General features: G+C 34.3%; 1 long non-coding RNA gene across 1 annotated transcript in view; it reads right to left on the reverse strand.

Annotated features, from left to right (window-relative positions):
• LOC140665192 (uncharacterized) overlaps positions 1–19,499 on the reverse strand; it is a 78,774-nt gene extending 59,275 nt beyond the window's left edge. The window contains exon 1 of the long non-coding RNA XR_012046568.1: positions 15,802–19,499. This is a non-coding gene — a long non-coding RNA (uncharacterized lncRNA). The remainder of the gene's footprint in view (positions 1–15,801) is intronic.
• Positions 19,500–20,443: the final 944 nt, after the last annotated feature.

The following is a 20,443-nucleotide window of genomic DNA, read 5'->3' on the forward strand; positions in this document are numbered from 1 at the left end:
CAAAGCGAAAAAATATATCCAATCTAAATTTTGATTAATAGAAAAGGAATCGATTCTAATCTAACATACAGTTTCTAATACAAAAAAAATATTTCCTTATTCTTAAAAACATATGTATATTTATTGTCCAACAAAATTCAATGTCTCTTTTTCTTATACTTTGACAAGTATTTTTTAATGTAATGCATTTAAACATTGGCAAAAGCGTATATAAATTTGATATTTTCTTATTATTTATTCGACATATTTGTTCAAAATTTAAATACAATTATTTGATGACTTTTTTTTTGTTTAAAAGTTATTTAATTTTTATATAGTTTTGTATTGTACATTGGTTCTTATGGAAAATCGCAGACAATTATTTATTGACAAATCTTACAAAGAGAAAATATTGCCTGTTAAAATTTTTCATATTGATAAAATTCTAACGAACTTGTGCAATATTTCATTCAGAGATTTACAATCCATTCGAAAGTTAGTCACCTGAAAAACTGCAAAAAAATGATGCAGTTATTACATGCCTATAATAACCAAAAATTTCTAACAAATTGTTGGTTTTTGTTTTTTGCAGTTTTTGTAACTTGACAGAATTCACGTCAAAAAGTTTCCTCTTATTAATTAGAAAAAATATTAATTGTTTTTAACTCCTATAAATCATATATATCTTACTATTTTAACTCTCTGCATAAATCTGCCAAATCTATTTATTTGATATTCAAGGCATTGTAAAAAGTAAACCTAAAAAGTACTGTTTTTAAATCTGAATAATTTTAGAATATTGCACAGTTGATACATTCCTCGTCATCATAGCTGCAAGTGCAGCATTACTTGTGCGGATCAAGTAGAACCGCATGTTTATTCGTGAATATGTTAATATGTTTCTTGAACATTATAAGGATAATAGAATGGATGTAGACGTCAATTGTAGTATATACGCGATTGTAACATTAGTATTATACATTCTCCGTGTACATGTACGCGGTATAATGCAGCCATTATAAACGACAGCCACTAATTGTTAGATAGCAGCAGGTCAGTATCGTATCGTGCATTATAAAGGCCAACGAAAACATACACGCGCTAGCGTATGGTTATAACGGTAATTTCTGTAATAATGAAACTTCGAATGCGAGCGCGGTGAGTGCTTTTAACGAAACTACAAACACATTGCAGCGAATCGACGTATGTGAGGTTGGCCCTTCATTATCCAAAATTTAAAAAATTATCAGAGTTCTGATTACCCCCTAAGAAGTGTCTGCAATTCCCTATCAGTTTTAGAAATAGATCCGTCGTTTAAAGTACGGAAAATAACACTTAAAGATACGGGGGCAGGGGCCCAACTTGACATTTTTCGTAACTTTAAGGTGATGTAACATTTTTGTTATCAATTTTAAAGCTTTAGTTAATAAGGATAATTGTTGGAACCTTGGGGGCCATCAGAATTCTCAACAGAATTTATCGATATCCGACAAAAATTTTCGAAACCGTAACTTTGACCAGTGAGAATTTTTTTTTATTTCGTATTGTAGCGCTTCGATTATTAATCATTAAAATTCTTCGCTACTAAAACTGTCAACAGAACTGCCAGTTATCGAGAAAAATTTTCACCTCGATAAGAAGAATTCAAAGTCGAGTCAACTTCACAATACGTAGCAAATCGCCATTCCTTCGCGGTGGCAAACAAATATTCGTACGTGATACTCAAGTGTTGCCTATCCCGCGACAATTTTGCGAGCAGGCGAGAGAATCGCGCGTTCACGGGAAGGTTGTCATTCGAATTTTTTAGACCTACTGCGATTTTGAAGAGGCATTCTTCACATCCGGCGTTGTACGCGTAAAAAACTTTCTCTTTGCGCCAAAGTCAACATGCAGCGAAAGAAGGAGAGAAAGAGAGAGACTCAATTTTCAGATTTAATAGGATGCAGAATAGGAGGAGAATTTTGGAAATTTTCCGTACGTTCGACATTTGCAATCTAACCGCGAAACATGGCTAATACGCCGCGTTTCGGAAGACCGACGCCGGCAATAAAGTTTTAATCGACGATTATAATTTATGAGCGTCGCGCCGAAATGCGCCGCGTACCGGAAAGAAGGCAAAAGATGGCCCCGGACTCGTCTTCGAAATTTCATGTGCCGATAATTCACGTCGGTTGGAGTTCGTTAACGAGAAGTCGTCCATTAACCGCGAGAATGCTTTTCGTGTAAAGTGGGCGAAGTCGTAAAGCACTCCCATACGTAGATTTCGTGCCGCCATCCCCGGGCCCGACCACATCGCGACTTCTCGTTTCGCTCCCTTTACGATCCTTTACGTTCACGCGCGAATGCGAATGTCGGTATAGCCCCGCGAAATAACCGCCGCCGCTAGAAAATCACCTTTAAAAGCCGTCCAATAAATGTCCCCGCATTCGTCGACCGTCTCGAAGCGAAACGCTGGTAGTTCTATTTTAATCGCCACCTCGAAGTTGAATTCTTTAAATTCGACGAAATTCAAAATTGATTCACGCAAATTCACGCGGAAGTATACCGTTAAGATGGAATTTTCGGATAGTTCAAACGTATCCGGCGTATTGCCAAATTTTTTGTTTGAATACAAAACAACATTCTTGACTCGTGGATATTTCATCGGCGGTATTTTACCATATTCTTATTTTCGCACAGTTTCGCGTAGATTTGATGAAAACTCAATATCATCTCAACGTGTTAAGGATGATATATTTGGATAATACATTTAATATACGTAAACGCGTTTCTGTTTTTTTTACTTTTTATTAAGTTTAATGACCATAATTTCTCCATTAAAATTTTAAATAGATTCTAATTATTAAAATCAACGCACGTTTCTCACATAAACGTCTCCGAAATATGTATATTTTTGCCGTGAATATCTTTCGCAACAAAGACATTTTCAATTCGTTTTCATTTCACTGCATTTGGACAATTTAATCGCGGGTTCCAGGAAGAGCGCGTTGACCTACATCGCGCGTGCGCGCACTGAGTGCTGAATATTCCAGTTTATGGTGTTCACGCAGTAATTCGTTTAACGCAGATCAAAGTTCTGCGGCGAGTAAGTTAGCCGGCATTAATAAATAGTTTAGCACCGAACTGCAAGTGGGCGGCAATAAATTGATGAAAGCCAAAGAGGGGAGAAGAGACAGAGACAGACAGACAGACAGACAGAGAGAGAAAGAGAGAGAGAGAGAGAGAGAGAGAGAGAGAGAGAGAGAGAGAGAAAGAGAAAGAACGAAGTGTGATAGCCACCGATAACTTTTGCGCCACTCCCTATTGTTCGATCGAAACTCGCATATAAAGCTTTTTCCCTGAAACTCAAAGGGGAAAAGTCGATGATGTTTATCTCGATCAATGATGATAATAAATCCAGTAAGATAAAAAAGTTCGATTAACATAAGAGTGATTTTTAAATAAAAGTACGTAATTAAAAAATCTAACTTTTGTATTTTACAAACATAAACATGTTATACATGTTAGTATATTTAAAAAAATTGCGTTATTAGTTAGATACGTTTTATGCAAAATCCCGTCTTTTAATTGCACGCAATTCCGAAACATCTTGTATGGTTTGTACAACACATGTGCAATATTGTTTGTAAATTATGCAACACAATTTACTGTATCTCCGCAATGCGTAGCATGGTGCGATTGTGTGATGTAAATCGTAAGACCATTACTACTAGCACAGAAGGCCTTAAGCAAATTTGCCAGTTAATGGATATGAAATTTACTTTCGACCCTCGCCTATATTCAAGAACGCTCGATTAACATAACGATTATTATAACGAACTCTCGATACGCCCCGTTGCCCTATCTCAGGCTTGTACTTCATTACCCGTTCCTTTGGCGGGCCATCGTACATAGAGTATTGTGTTGCAATTACCGACCCGAGAATAACCCGGCCTTCGAGAAAAAGCCATCGAACGGTAATCTTGACGAAAATATCGCACAATTCCTTTCGCCGATATAACGTAAGTATTCGGTTACAATTAGATGTGAGGGGACCCTAAGGGCACTATATATCCACTAAGGTTTCCGATAGCAGAATTACGACTGCTCGTAAATAATCGAAAAAAGTAAAACGTTTGGGTAGAAAAGTCTGCTTAAATTTGGCAAATAGAAACTTCACCTTTGCCACTGTAATACGTTCAAAATTAAAAAAATGCCCACAAATATCAGATAATTCTAAAGATAATCGCGATAAACATAAATTCTCATATTATATAATAGTTGTCAAGATGTAAAAAAAAAAAAAAATCAGTCAATTTTAAAATTAATCGCGAAATGGTTATAAAAAAGTGTTAGACTATGTAATATAAAAGATGTAAAAAAATTCAAAACAGATAATAGGATAGTAAAAGAGAAACATACATAAATATTTCATGAAAAAAAAAAAAAAAAAAAAAAAAGTTAAAGTTATAGAATAACACTTTGATTGCACGTGTCTGAAACAAAAATGTCCGGTATAATATCGAATTTCGTTACAATACGAGAATGTTGCCATAAAAACTGTCAACTGAGCGACATTTAAAATAAATTTCAATTTACACCGTTTGAGAGATCTGCAGCAGTCCATTCAAAATCAACCCCGCATATACTTCACCCGTTCCAACATTGATTTATCCTCTCTCTATCTCACCTGTTCCTCTAAATATTCTTCCCTCGAGCGAACGCGGTCTGTAACTCTCGCCCGTAAAGGGCGAGAGCGCATTGTGAACGGTGCAAACATGCACATGGATGCGTCGGGGAAACGACCAAGAATTATACGTGCATACATGCAACGACGTGGACGAGGATACATTTCGGCTGAGACACGCACTGTAATGAAATTCACCAGAGGATGGAGTGTGAATAAAGCAGACGAGAAAGAAAAGGAAGGAAGAGAGAGAGAGAGAGAGAGAGAGAGAGAGAGAGAGAGAGAGAGAGAGAGAGAGAGAGAGAGAGAGAGAGAGAGAAATACGTGAAATACGGGAAGAGAGCAAATACGTGATGAAAGAGGAGGGAGAGACTCGAGCCTTAATTTGAATTCCGAGTGAATTGAGTTTGGTCGAGCTCGAAAGTCATCCGGTTCTGTCGAATACATCGACGCATCAAGACGCATCTTACTCGATCGGATATCTTTACGAGGTCATAAATCAATGGCGCGCACGTATCCGACGATGGTGCAATCGTTCGACAATTCTGTTCGCGATACCATTACTTTTTCTAGCAATCGGTAATCATTTACGATTCACGTTGAAATCGCAATTGATTGAAATTCTTGCAAACATTGGATTATTCCAAATTTCAACGTATGTACATATACTAATGTATTTTTAAAAATTCCATCTGTCACTTTATAATTTCTATTTATATTTTTTTTTCATTCCATAAATATGGTAATATTGGACATAGTAATATTTAACAGAATGATTGATAGCCGTTCCCGTGAGGGGAAAATTCGATATTAAAGCAAATGCAAGTAGGACAGTTAAAATTCTTGCAATTCTTGCATTGTCAGTTGGAGGCTCATCAGCGCAATCCCGCGACATTGTGACACACGGATTTGTACGTTCTATTCTCGCGGATTAATTCGCTTCCTCTCGCGCGCAATCTATCGATCTGCAAGCGCGCAAGCCAGCCGAGCTTGTTTTACTACATGAATTCATCATTAATCCTTGCAGTTCGATTATTCTCACCATAAGCGCGCTGTGTGATCGCTCCGCTTCAATTACCTCTAATTCCGCAATGTATTCCGCGTCATTCCATTTGAACATTGGCCGGGAGGTCGCAAAGTGCGAGTTTCACGTCTCTCGCGTATTTCGATCTATAGGGTGACCTCAAATTTCCGGAAAATAATACTGCTTCGTTGAAATATGTACGTAATAGAAGAAAGATTTTTCCCGGTAATCTTCTTTACTTTTTTTTTTTTTTATACACCTTTATGAATTGTACGGTATGTTCATTATCGATATGATATAATGAGATATACACGGTTCGAGCGAAATACGTAAGATCGAGTAAAGTAGAACGGGGTTGTGTCGCGCCAGCATTGTCGTTCGCCTCTTTCCCTGCGGGTTGCGACGATGCGGCGAAGGACAAAACTACTTCAAAGACACGGGTGCGACACGATGTCGCAAATTAAAGCGGAACGACGGCCAAGAGGCCGCGTCTTTCTCCTTGCTTGTTCCTAGAAATCGGTAGACCGAATCCCTTCCTCTTATACATCCCCTCCCCTTCTCCTCCCTTGTCCTTCTACACCCACTTGTCCCGTTGGGATTTTCCAGAGACGCGTCTCGCCGAGCCCAGCGGTAAAGGTCAGGCTTACGTTAGACTAGAGGGAATACCGCGACTAAAGTTGGTCCGGTGATTCACGGAAGATCGATGAACGTTCTGGCCCGCGGAGACTACTTTTTTTTCCGCGAACACAGCCGCGGAAAAATCCCGGCTTAAAAGTATCGCGTCCGTTAGAAAGAAATTGCGATACTTTTGAAAGCGATTGCTCTTGCTACTATTATCGTCATTCTATCACCAATAAAGGATTTATTACATGCTAATTTATCGTGTTATGATATCCTATCAAAGATTAAATATATGTATACGATTAGCATAATATTCAATTAATATATACATATGTGACATTATTTTCAAACATAGACGAAGTAAACCTTCAGAAAAATATATATGATATACAAATTTCATGATTAATAATTAATTTCAATTTCATTAAGAAGAAGAGATTAATATGACAGTCTTCTCGTATTTAGAGTGTATTTATGAAAAGATTTAATCGTACACTCTCTTACTACTATTTTCTTTTCACAGATATTAATAGCACAATATATGACGTGTATATTGTTATTGTATGCAGCGCGGAATTTACAGAATATACATCTAGTGGTCGGAAAGTTTTTTTTTACAGATCTCCATCGTCTTTTTGTCTTAAAAGAAGGAGTTTACACGGAGGAACACTAGTCCCGAGGCAATGCGGATGCAAGTAGCAGAACGCCGAAACAGTAACGCCAGGCGGGGGCTCAACTGATTACTTACACGACACTAAGCGAGACTGCTTCAAAGGCGACGAGTGCACACTGTCTCAAATTAAAGAGGGACAACCATGACTCCTCTCTCTCTCTCTTTCTCTCTCTTGTTCGTTGCTACCGTCTATCCGCTACTGTATCCGCGAAGCAACCCCCGAGGATACCACAAGCCTTTGGTCCTCTGTTGGTCCACTCTATCCCTGCCTTCAAATGTAAGTTACGGACTTTGCTAGGATGTAAGTTTTAAGTGATGTACCTTTGAGTACCGTCTACCTCGGCTAAGCTCGCGAGCACAAAGAGTCGCAGTCAAAGAGGAGAGAAAGAGAGAGAGAGAGAGAGAGAGAGGAGAGAATAGAGAGGGAGAGACACAAGGTGAGGAGCAAAAGGATCTAAGTAGCAAGATAGGTACCTAGAAGATGCCGCAAATTAATACCATGTTACACTAGCGAATAAAGTTTCCGAATACCAAGTACATCTTTCTCAGACTTTCTAGATAAATGTGTCATTTAGAATTCCCTGAATACAGAAAATGATATGCAACTATCTAGAAAAGTACCTAGAAGTTTTCTTAGAGAGATAAGACGACAAAAATGAGAAAACAGAAATTATACGAGCGGAGACAAAGAAATAAAAATATACAAGTATTATTGGTATTTATATATTATAAGTTTGCGATCTTTTTCTTTCAAATGAATATTTTATGTCGATCAAATGATATTATAATATAGTAAAATAAATGAAGGCAAAATGTTTATATTTCTGCTAAGCAAATTTTATCAAATTTCTGTTAATGATATAGATTTTTTATTATTATTTCAATACATTATCTATTGTTGAGAGAGGGGAAATAATTTCTTTGTTACATGCTATTATATTAGAACATTATTTAAATTATGTTAGATATTTGACCTTTGATCATTGATTAACATAAATTATTATATAACAACTATTTAAAATCCGCTATTAAAATTTCATAAAAGGATCGTTTTAAGAGAACGTATCAAAATATTCACCGCGGTCGTTAATTATACGTTTATACAAGGCTGTTGTATCGACCATTTAGATCGTCTATGATATGCATGCAATGTGAAACAAAATCGTTCTACAAAGTAGCGTAACGGTCGCGATTATTGTACGGTCACGAAATGCTATTAAAAGTATAATATGCACTCATTTGCCAGCAGATAAGAGAGTCATTTAGTTTAATAAAATTCACAATAGCTGTTTAGATACGAAAAGTTATAAAAGATTTTTTCAAAAGATTTTTATATGGTTTCGCTATATCTAAAGCTTAATATTATCAAATATTACATTAATATTAATGTTCTTATTAATTATCATAATTAATGTTACATTAATATATAAAATACACATATGATTAGAATATAAAAAACTATTCAATAAATAGAAATATCTAAATTAAGAAAATAAATAGTAAGATGTTGCGTCAAAAATTTGCAATAAATTTCTGATAAAAAAAAACATTAAATTAATAACAAAGAGAAAGTATATATATATATATATAACATCTTGCTCTTCTTTTAGGCACAAAGTTATATAAAATTTTAATAGAAAATGCTAATTTCAAAAGTTAATTTATTCTTTCTCTGTACTCGTATAACTTATTTTCCAAGTAAATTATAAGATATAATATATTCATATATTTTTTAAGTATTTAATCATAAAGATATAGCATCAAAGCACGAGAAAATGATTGAGAAGTACTTTTCTCTTACTTTAAACGTAAAATCAATGTAACAGCTAAAGATATACTTTACCTTCGATTAAATATATAAAAATATATATGTATAAAGTAATGAATACGATATATACATATGATTCACTTTCTGTTTCTACTAAAATCTATGTTGCTATGTTGCGCCATATACGCCATATAATATCACGCGAACACAACTAAAGATATATTTTAAATTACATCTCGATATTAATATTCGATAAAGTTATGGTTCATCAACATATCGTATCACTCTTTCACTCTTCCCTGTCCCTTGTTTTCATTACTTCTTATAGCAAAGCGACGACGCGGAACGATCGATCGGTCATTCGTTTGGTCGCCAGCTAGCCGGAATTTCCGCGAAAGAACCGCGCGTCCAACGAAAAATTATTCAGCATAGCTAGAAAGGCTCTTCAGTCGACGGTGGGATCCATAAATCTGTTGGTGCGGCGCCTTTGTCGGCTTCCGCGTGGCACGAAGCGACATAACGATAACGCGACCAGTAAAAACGGCCATCCGTTGCATTGCGACGCCATTATCAGCGCCGGTACACGATACTCGCGTTGACGATTTTCATTTCCCGGTTTTTATTGGTCCGTTAAAAGTTACGTTCACGCCGTCATTTATGCCTGATTAAAGTTTAACTTGATTCGCGATGTTGCGCAACCCCCGCACGAGTCCTTTCTTGCCTCTCTCCCCCCCCCCTCCCCCCGCTCCTTCCTCTCTCTCTCTCAATACTCGTTTTAAACATCTATACAAACTGCTCCTGTAAAGGCGACCGACACGCGTTTTTGTCTGAAATTGTAAACCGTGTATATGATGTAACTCTAGGCAACAAATTTTACTACATCGTAATTTTTTTTATTTTTTTACGGAATATAAAATTTTTTAATTTAAAAAAAGACTAAAGCTTTTTTGAAATCAAGTGAAAATATTTAAGAGACTATACTTAATTAATATAATTTTGTTAAGATATTTTTTCTAAAAAAAAGTAGTTTAAAAAAAAAATTGAATTTGCAGCAATTTGAGAAAAATAAGTATATTTTCTACTCTTATATTTTATATATTACATATTTTTCTCCATTTAAATGCTGATATTTTAAAAGATTCTTGAAAGCATATTTTTTAAAGTGCTTATTGATCTCTTTTAGCAAAACTGCTGCTCGAAAAACGCATTAACTCCGTTATTTACGACACGTTTTGGAAGATGACAGACTATTATTAAACTGTCGATTCTCTTCTAATACTCAAAATATTTCGAAAACTAAATAATTAAAATAATTTTTCTGAAATCAGATTTTTTCAGATAACCTTCACTCAAAGGTTTTGAAATATTGAATCGAATGAATAGTTGGAATTAATTAATAATAATAAAACAATATAAAAATGGAAAATCATGTAAATTACGTAAAATTTTCTTTGAAAATAACGTTATTTAGGTGTCTTTTAAAAATATTCTTACCTACAATTTTAAATCTATTTACATTTAGAAGAAAAGTATTTTTTTTTATCAAATAAAAAATTGATTCTTTTATTGGTATATTTATAAATGTTTCGAATAGAATTGCTAGAATATAAGAAGAAAATAGAAGATGGCCAGAGAACTAGCCAAAGATAGCTCTTGCCTTCTTGAATATATTTTCCTTCGTTTTAAGCGTCAAATCAAACGTAATACGATAAGGTGGCATTATCGAGCACAGATTCTTTGCATAGCGGTGTTCGGTTTCGGAAATCTTATATCGAACATCGATAATGCATTACTGCTAAAATAAGAATCAAGCTTTATTGACTACTAGCCAACCCTTCATTTTCAGAACTTTGTATGTAATTGATGTAATTAATAGAGTTTTGATATCATTTTCCAAAAAAATTTAGAGTTTTCTCTATGACGTTAAAAAAATTTTTACAATTGTAAATGTAAAATGATAAAGATCCAAAGATATGATATACTAATTTCATATTTTTGTTACATAAAAATTGATAATTGATTTTTTCATTTCGAGAGATCGATTCTAATCATAATACTTTTCAATAAAATTTTGTGAGTACTATCTAAATCTTACAATTAGAAGAAAAGACTAAATTTTGAAAAAAAATTTTTAATCTATGGAAACTCTTAACAAAATTTTCACTTAAAAAAATCTCTAAAAATTCTCATGAAATTTGTTCGCTCTTGTTTTTATCGTTTTGAATGCTAAGAAGGCTAATCGTTGAAACTTTTAAGATTATATATCTATAATTTTACTTCTATCCTCTGCGAGAAAAACAATACGCATATACGCACATATAACATGACGCATATATATAAATATATATAAATATATCGTTTAATATTTAGCATCGAAAAAAGGTAACGTACGAAGATATTTGAATATGGTTTATATTGGAGCAACAGGTAAAAAGCTCTGAAAATTGGTTAGGCAGGCAAATTCAACAGGCACAGCGGCGGCACGTATACCGCGTCCACGAAGCGATCCCTATAAATATGTATACGCTCTCAGGTGTAATTTCTTACACGTGTATGATAACTTCGGCAATGCAAAACACCGGTATGCATTAAAGTTTATCTAGTCGCATGAATACATGAAAATGTTACATATAAATGTATCTTTAATATATCTTCGCTTCTACGCCCATTCTACATTATTATAACTTATATATATATATATAAAAGCACACGCACTGCAAAAATATTTTTTTTTTTATATATACATTTATCTCTACATATATTCAAAACACAAACATTTTAAATAGAAACGAAAAAAAAAATATACGCAATTTTGTTAAATATTAATCAATGCATGTATATATTATATAAAGTGCATTTTACTAATTGCTTATTGTAATAAAAATATGTTTAGAAAATCAATGAAACATGAAGTAATAATCTTCGTGCAATTCGCAATGAATAAAAAGACATAATAATTATTTTGCCGAAACTTTTCGCGACATTAAAAGTCGAAAATGTCAAAGTGATCGAATAGAAAAAAGGGATTAGAAACTCTGAAGAAACTTCAAAGCGGTAAAAAGAGTATTGCCATACTACTCCTCCTGGGCCTCTTTCCATTGACCTGAATTCTTTCGCCGAGCCTATACGATTCGATACCATATCCTCCAACTATTGCCTCTCCCCTGTCCTCTTTCTCCTCTAGAAAAGTTTTCACTGCCTATTGTATCTTTTGTATTCCACCACACTATGCTCGTTCCTGTATTTCTTATTTTTTTGTCAAACACACTCGTATATGCAGTTTCACTCGGATAAGAACACCACCAGCACACGCATTATCTCCCGTTGTGTATAATTTTCCACGGCCATTTAAGCCACGTCCTGATTTCACATGCACATTAGGCTCATTCCTAATCTACGTCAATTTCTCCTAAAATGGAAAACTGCTGTTTGCATTGCCAGTAATTCTATTGAACTCGTAATGAATATAATATATTTTGAGAAATGAATATATAATTTCTACAGTGTAATAATTTTCACGGAAGCGAGAAAGAGAGAGGAAGAGACAATATTTAATTTTCATTAATTCAACTAGATGTTTAATTTTAGTCTTATACTCAGTTTGAGAGAAAATAAGGATATCACGTTTATTACTCGCGATTTGCAATTAGGACTCATTTCTATAATACTTATACAATAGTCACTTACATAATAATTCTTCTTAATAAAAAAAAAAATTCGATTTATTTTCATAAAAAATAAAAAAAAATATTGAAACCAAACTCTAAAAAATTACTTAATTAAAGTATTTTATAGGCAATCAATATATCACATGTTGGTCGTAAAACACAGACTTTTAATGATCGCTGTTCTACTTTTCTCGTGATAAAACGGCCATCGCCTTTTGCCAGTTCATGCACCGTTTTTTAGATGCTCCGGTATGCACTCAATGCGGTTCGCCCTAATTTGAGAGATAAAGATGAGTCACGCAGAGGGAATAATGATGTCATATATTCTGAATAGCAGTATATATCCGGGGGTGTATTTGGCAGGCATACGAGTGCCAGCGAGCGATATATATGCGCTACCACGTTATTGTGATGCATACATTTGCGTCGAGAATGCAAGCTTGGCATCGCAGCGAGGCAATGAAAAGCATTATCTTTTATCGAATACATGAGTAAAATTACGTTTTTATAAAAAGATTACAATATATAGATTATAAAGATTATATTTATAAAATTACAAAAGTATTGTTCAATCAAAATTAGAATTATTAATAAAACGTCAAATTATTATTAAAATTTGCATCTCGGAATTCAAAGACAATCATCTTTCAGTCATGTATTTGTCACATACATAGAATATGGAGCCAGGTGTCTAATAAATTAGCGCCGTATGCGATTTTCTCTCGTGCCGATTGATGCATCGCAGACATCGAGTTTTAATCGAACGACACGATTTCCGTGTACGAACGCAAATGAAAATAGACGTGCGACAGAGAAAGAGAAAGAAAGAAAAAGAGAGACAGAGAGAGAGAGACGCGATGAGACGGGATAATTCTCATGGCGAAACATCACGCCGGCATCTGAATACGCCCATAATCGAGCTGATTGCAATTCGGTTGGAAATGAAAAAAAAAGAAAAAAAAAAAAAAAAAAAAAAAAAGGGAAAAAATTCGTATCGGCGCTGAACAGAATTAACCTGGCATTGTTGTTATCCGCGATCCAATTATATATGCTGTATGCATTCGCCATATATTACATTACCATTATTAAAGCATAACAACAATCGGTAAATAGTTGCGCGTTTACGCGCATCGCGTAAGCACTTCCCTGGACCGCTCGACGGCGATTAAAAATGCCGTCAAGTAGACAAATCAATTCCCAATGGTCTAATTCAGAATAAATGCCTAATCTAATCGCGCGCGATCTGAATTTAAATCGTGTGAAATTGTGCAGCAAAAGCTGCATTCGAGTTCATCAGAGAAACGTGACCGCTGAATCTAATCACGGTGTAACCTGTAATTTTGATGCATTTTCTAATTTGAATGTATACAATGTTCGTTAATGGAATGTTCCTGAAACCGTTTTATCGAACTGCAATTTGGATTATTTTTTGCATTATCGCATTTCGCATAGAATTACGAACATTTTCTACAAAGCTAATGCGTGGCATTTCTTGCGCTAAAAAATTAAAAAGACTCAAATTTACATTTTTATATATATTAATTTATTTTTATATATTAATTAGTCCAATAACATTATTTCTGTTATCTACATTATATCTTCACTTTAAAAGTTTCTGGATTTATAAATGTAAAATAAGACAGTAACGTCGTGCAGACAATAAAAATCTAAGATCAGAATATGATTTAGAAATTTAGAATAAAAAAAATAGAATTACGAATGCACGCTTGCCACCATTTGTGCATGTAAATATAAATAAAATAAAAAATGTGAATTAGTTCAAAACAAAGAAAACATTTATTCGTTAACATATTAATCTATCTATTAACATACTAATTATAGACGCTATATATTTTTAACATATATTTTCATTTAAATGAGACTACAAAGATTCATCGTCATTCTGGTCTTTTATTTCGTACATACGTTTACTTTTTTCATTTATAGGAATTCAATTATGCGTGTTACACACATAATGTACATTTAAAATTCTAATGTATTATAAGATAATCTAAATTATTTAAATATAATCTATTTATAATATAATTTATATAATAATTCTAATGTATTATATTAATATAATTAAATATAATTTTGAAAGACGTCTTATGAAAGTTTTTTGCTGATCAACCGTCAAAGAAATAAAATTGATTCGAAGAATACAAATTGAACAGGGAATGTTCACGGGCGAAGTAATAACTTTCTAAGATGTGATGCGGTTTCAACATAAAGTTTATGACTGGTAAGACGCCCGTCTTCCATTACTCTTCGTCAATTAAATTAATTATCTAATCGTATAATGAATTTCCCTGGAGTAGTTGCGTCAAACGATCAAAACCATGGCGTAAGGTACGGTTACTAATGGTTCCTTTGGTATACGATGTATACGAAATAGCCCTAAGAATCATGATTCTCTTACAATTAAAGCTTTATCACCATTTAGTTAGCGGCATCCGTACCTTAAACCCCCTTTCGAAAATTGACTGCAAAAGTACATGGAGATGTGAAATTTGCCTCTCATTGATCAAGCTATTTCTAATTTAGCATACTATTAACTGTTAATTATTTTATAGAATCAAATCCAGTCTACAGGCCAAAGTAATTATATTTTAACATCGTTAATGTCTAATTGTGTCTAAATTATTATTGCAAATATTTATATATATATTTAAAATTGTTCACATAAAAGTGAAGTTAAAATTTTGAAAGAGAATAACGTTCGTAAAATAATGCATTTATAAAAACGATTAAATATAAACCTTGTATCATATTCCATTGCGGCAATTCTTTATATCAAACATGGTTGAAAGAGATGTTTTTCTTTCTTTTATTGCGGGCAAGATACGTAAGAATTCTACAATACGCGCGGGAAGAATATCTTGCACTTGTATATCCTTATTCTTCCGTATTTCGCGATTTTTATTCTTTCCACGCTTAAAGCTTTCAGCTTTAGGCTAGATCACCCTAGCACTGAGAGTTTCAGCAGTAATGTATGACATACATTATGCAAAAGAGGTCACCTGTGATGTGATTCGTAAAAATCATGTATGAGGTCACGTTCCATTTTGGTTACTTTCGCATGGCACATTACGGTCTCGCGTTCGTTCCGCTTTGATCATTTTTAGCTCTTTTAAATTTCGAGCACATTTAACTTCATAAATCTACTCCCTACTACTGCGATAAAGTAATATATTACATTTATTCGAAAAAAATTCTATAAATTTTGTATATCTACACGACATCATCTTTCATAAAGAAATGAAATAAGCATCTTTTCCTTCCTTTAGAGAATTTTGTAAATGGATGAACTCTTTTTTTCATAAAATTCCCTACTTCAAATTTATTTCTGTAGCCAAAATCTTAAATCTAATACACATGTGCATGCATTTTTTTAGCACTCACCAAAACTGGTGCGATGTTTCCAGGCAGTAACGGAATATTTAATGCTGCTTAGAATAAGCCGACAATGTTATTGATTAGTTTGCGATCGGTAAAATTTACTTTTCACATTGTCAGAAACATCATATTCCGCGATAAATTTGGAAACGCCAGTTTGTCATGTCTTATTGTCCCAGATTTTTATTCGTTGTGTAAACAGTTTTACGTCAATGTTGTTTAAAGTTTATCATTTAACGAATCAACAAAAAAGTATTTGAAATATCCATTATTTTTTACAATACTTATGAAGCGCTTTTAAACAATTTAAATATAAAAATTAGATTATAAGATAATTGATAGAAAAATGCACCTAATAATATGACGAACGGTTTATTTTGAATAAAATAAAAAATAATATACTTTAAATATTAATTTGTATCTAATATTATGAATGACATGTTCGTGTGTAGTGACTGATGTTGCAATAATATGTTTATCACATATGCGATAAATATGCATATAAAGAGAGCTTGAATATCTTATATCGCAACAATTTATCTTTGCCGTACGCGAAGCAATATTCTACGTAAATAATAGTCGAACAACAGAATCACTATTATTTAAACTTGCCAACGTCAACAGCTCTGAGGAACAGTTTACAAGACAACTGTTGGGTTTGATAAACAAACTAAACTACAAAGATTGACAGAAAGCACAGTTCATGGTGAAGTTTACTCAAATTTGTCGATTCTACAGTGTGATTCAACAAGTAGCGCAAAGGCGCAAGTCGAAGGAAATTGTTTAAATGTTCAACCAAGATGCACAATACGATCTTTTTCTTTTTTTTCCTTTCTTCCTTTATCTTGAATTAACGTGCAACAGGTGCGCCAGTATGCGTCTCCATCACGTAAGTCAGACGGAGTAAGTCATCTCGAAGTTTCTCTCACCAACGTTTCTTTTGACGTATTTGAGAGCTACTTGCTGACGTATATTTACCGTATATTTACCGACTACGAATAAATAGACACATTTTTCCCTATAAAGCTGTACAGAATGCAATAAAAAAACGAAGAAACGAACGTGACTTGGAATCAAAGAGAAAATTCAATTCTCACTATAAATATCCTACATGTAAACATATGTTCGGAAGTGCGATAGAAAGAAATGTGTTTTCAAAAGACCTGAACAAATAGAAAATCTATCGAACACTAAATAGAACCGTGACTTTTTTTGACAAATATTGACTTCAGTAAATATGAAGAAAAAGAATTTATCTTGGATAAGACGGTAAGCGAGAAGTAACCAGCTAGATTTTGCCAAACGTGCGATCTCTAAAAGCGTCCATTTAAAAAGTAAAGTTGCGAAATTACATTTCACATGTTTTTTTTGTAGTGATATATTCGCGATGCTCGCGGGTGAGTTGAAAATTCCGAAAAATTGGCAATCGCGAACAGCAAATTGCAAAGCTAAGATTAACGTTTGCGTCGATCGTACAGGCTAGGCGCGTAAAATTTTTCATTCGTCAAGTGTCTTCCATCGTCCGCGCTTCTGATGCTCAAAACGCGATCGTCCTATCACGCACAGTGCAACAGGTAGGCACTTAGTATCCGTCTACAATGTAGAATTAATTTTGCCAACATGCCGCACTTGCGTCGTCGTCACCGCCACCGCAGCAGCCTGTACAGACTACATATTAATGACGCACAAGGACGAGATACGCATTCTACGTTATGCTACAATATAATTGAGTTCTACTATGTAACGTAAGCTGAAACAACGTAAATACGCGAGAGAGAAATTAAATTGTACGAAATATATTAAATAATTATATTTAATATCTATTTTTTTTCTTGTATATATTTCTCTATAGATTTATAAATTATTGGCAAAATTATTCGTAATAATGTGTTTTATTTGTATTCTAGATAAAATTGCTTTTCGATCATATTTCCCGAAAAATGATCCTATTTAATAATATACATATATTTATTGCTATATTTTCATTCGTATACCTTTGTTGATTTTATATCTCTATTAATTTCTACAAATAATTTAAATCAAGTAATTATTATTATTGCATATTTATATTTAAAAACTTATAATTATTAGGCTTAAACTTTGCTGATGCACAACTATTAGATGTAATGGAATATTATTCTTAACAAATATTTCTATTGTTTCAAATATACTGATAAATAAAATAGAAAAAATATATGTATACATAACTTACACAGCGATCTTTCACTGAATAAATTTTAATTCCAATAAATATTTAAATAAATTAAATAACAATAAGTCATTTTTATATACAGTTTTAATATTTTATATATACTTTTATATTTTTTTAATAATTTATCGTTATATGCTCTTTATAATTACATTTGTTTATTAAATAAACAAAAAACACATATATTTCCGGATGGAAATTACAAATGAGATTGAAAAGTCCTTTGTAAATGGCGTGCTCGCATATGGGAAAAAAGTGTCTATTGAATCGATACGGTATTCCTGCAGGAAAGTAACGCGCAACAGGTAGCGACACGAGAGATGTAACTTACGAGATGGATTCCTAATTAGCGCAGGGGTAGCCGGGAATCCATTCTCCTGGATTACTTTCGGATTTACGCGAATCGAACGATAACTAGATGACAAATTGCTACTCATGTATGTGTGTGTGTGTGTGTGCGTGTGTGTGCGTGTGTGTGTGTGTGTGTGTGTGTTTGTGCATCGAAAATCCTGGTCGTGATGTCGCCGTCGTCGCGTTTGAAAAATCGATTACAGCCGCGCACTGTCACCAGCGATGCATTTTGCACTATGCTATTTTATTCCGACGGAATTCAGCGTACTTAGAATGTACGAACACAGGACTTAGGCGAAAACATACATTATCCGCGTTACATTCAACGTTGTACATTACTTTCACCCCGTTGTGAATCCCGGCTTATTAAAAATGCAGTGTGCAACAGGTACGCGTATAAAATTTCTACACGCGCTTGTAAATAAATTAACTAGTCGGAAGAGATTTAATTTCGCGTATAATGTGTCTGTTACTGAAATTAATTATCATTTTGTCGACGAACAGGAAATGGATGGATATCAAAGCAACATCATACCGCTTTCACCTCAATTAATTACATAATTGCGCGATATCGACTGTTCGCAAGTGACATGACCCAATTTGCAGCAGAGATACTCGTATCCTTGATGCAATAAAGAATACACGTTACGTCCACTTCCGAAAGCCGTGACCCGTGAAGTGCATTCGTCATGCGCAAAGCTTCAAAATGTTTTATAACTCTCTAAATTGACGTTGAAATTGTATGATTCGTTCGTGATGTCCAACTTCGAGATTTCCGAAAGCGAAAGCGATCGCTGACGGGAGGACGTCACTTTGAAAGCACCAAAGAAAAAAAAAAAAAAAAAAAGAGAAAGAAAAAAAGAAATAGATCGTCAACGAGCGAGCACGTCGCGTCGGCGATATGCGAGATATAAGACTGTCCACGTCGAGTCTGTGTAGAGTGATTGCGAGAAATTGAGAGAATGTGTGTGATGAAAGAAAGATTTGAGAAAACCGCGATCTCGCTCGCCGCACAGGAGTAGCTCCTGATGACGTCGTAGGTCTCTGTCTCTGTCTCGGTAAGTACTGAAGCGCTGTTCGATATCAGGAATGGTTATATTATCTTCCCACCACCCCCGCGAGTACCACGTACCCATTACAAGATGGCCGTCCATGTTTGCAAAATGGCGCCTGCGCCGCGCGAGTAATTCGTTCATTCTGCCTCCCTTCGCGCCGCATTGCCTTCCCACCCTTAACGTTCATCCCTCTCGATCCCCGACATCTCTTCTTCCCGGGAACGGAGAATCGCGCTCGCCTTTTCATCCTTTCCTACACCCCGTCCCAAGATTTTTCTCCCTCCGCTCGGCTCGCACGACCATCTTCGTCGTCCACCACTACCTTCCGCCCCTTCGCGTTAGATCATTCCGATCTCCCATTCCTTTCGCTCGACCACTCAGACCGCTCTCGGAACAAGTGCTATCCACACCTTCCTCGTTTCTCCCTTTCCTCGAGCGTTACGTCCATGATTATTTTGCGGCTTGCTATCAACCGCAAGAAGAGGGCTATTGGTTGTCGCTTCGATCCACTATTTATGGACGTCTATTAGATCTGGAATCTTACCTTATTGTTAGTTATAATAGATAAGACAAATAGTTCTGCTATTTCGCGGTAATAATAAGTAAAATGGTTAGAGTACAATCTTTATTTGCTTCTATGCTTTTAGAAGAACGAATTTTTTTCATTGCAACTTGAAATATTTTCACAAGACATTAAATTTCCAACAAACATTATTGCATAAAGAGATATTGATATTGTAGACGCAAATTGATACTTGACAGATAATTGAATTTGTCAATAACAATTGTATGGTCTCTCACCGTAACAATTATAACAATGATAATTGTTATAATTTACAAATCTGTTCAACTTTTGTCACATCTGATACCCTATTAAAGTCTACATACGATATATATAACGTCACGATGTTAATATAACATCAAATATTCTTAAAGAAATGGTGCAATATATACTATCACACAGAACGTGGCTAATATATAAAACTCATATAAGAATACTTGATGTACATATATTAATGTAATAATAACGTTA

Source organism: Anoplolepis gracilipes, chromosome 4, assembly GCF_047496725.1.
Source record: "Anoplolepis gracilipes chromosome 4, ASM4749672v1, whole genome shotgun sequence".
Taxonomy (NCBI): Eukaryota; Metazoa; Arthropoda; class Insecta; order Hymenoptera; family Formicidae; genus Anoplolepis; species Anoplolepis gracilipes.